This window comes from Moschus berezovskii, chromosome 5 (assembly GCF_049115385.1).
Source record: "Moschus berezovskii isolate FMDL1 chromosome 5, NW_MosBer_1.0, whole genome shotgun sequence".
NCBI lineage: Eukaryota > Metazoa > Chordata > Mammalia > Artiodactyla > Moschidae > Moschus > Moschus berezovskii.
The window spans coordinates 88,991,520-88,992,569 of NC_142464.1; the positions used below are offsets into that span (position 1 = coordinate 88,991,520).

Genomic DNA, 1,050 nt, shown 5'->3' on the forward strand with positions numbered 1-1,050 from the left:
TAAATTCTGCAGCACTCAGCTTTCTTTATAGTCCAACTCTTACATCCATACCTGACTACTTGAAAAACCATAGCCTTGACTAGCTGAATCTTTGTTGACAAAGTAATGTCTTTGCTTTTTAATATGCTGTCTAGGTTGGTTATAACTTTCCTTCCAAGGAGTAAGCGTCTTTTAATTTCATGGATGCAGTCACACCATCTGCAGTGATTTTGGAGCCCAGAAAAATAAAATCAGCTACTGTTTCCCCATCTATTTGCCATGAAGTGATGGGACCGGACGCCATGATCTTAATTTTCTGAATGTTGAGCTTTAAGTCAACTTTTTCACTCTCCTCTTTTACTTTAATCAAGAGGCTCTTTAGTTCTTCTTCAGTTTCTGTCATAAGGGTGGTGTCATCTGCATATCTGAGGTTATTAATATTTCTCCCGGCAATCTTGATTCCTGCTTGTGCTTCCTCCAGCCCAGCATTTCTCTTGATGTACTCTGCATATAAGTAAAATAAGCAGGGTGACAAAATGCAGACTTCCCTGGTGGCTCAGGTGGTAAAGCGTCTGTCTACAATGCAGGAGACCCAGGTTCGAGCCCTGGGTTGGGAAGATCCCCTAGAGAAGGAAATGGCAATCCACTCCAGTACTATTGCCTGGTAAATCCCATGGACAGAGGAGCCTGGTAGGCTACAGTCTATGGGGTTGCAAGAGTTGGACACGACTGAGCAACTTCACCTTTTATATTAGGTAGTTGAAAAACTCATAACAAATGATATGAGACAGTTTTTACTGAGACAGTTTTCAGGTAAGAGTCATGGAATAGTTGACAATCAGCAATCCAGACAAAAAGAAAACAATAAAAATAAAACTTAAGGGAGGACTGATCTTTGACCTTCAGAAAAAAAGGAAGGACCATGCCTTTGGCATGCATCAGATAGTGAGAGAAACAATAAGAAAAATAAAACACTTAATATGTTTTAAACTTATTTAAATAAGTTTAAATAAAAATTCAACTTAAAGTTATTTAAGTTTAACTAAACACAATATTTATTTTAAACATAAA

The 1,050-nt window shown here is 37.8% G+C and overlaps 1 non-coding gene across 1 annotated transcript; it reads left to right on the forward strand.

Moving 5' to 3' along the window:
- Nucleotides 1-524: 524 nt before the first annotated feature.
- Nucleotides 525-596, forward strand: TRNAC-ACA (transfer RNA cysteine (anticodon ACA)). Its single transcript has one exon. It is a non-coding gene; the product is annotated as a tRNA-Cys (tRNA).
- Nucleotides 597-1,050: the final 454 nt, after the last annotated feature.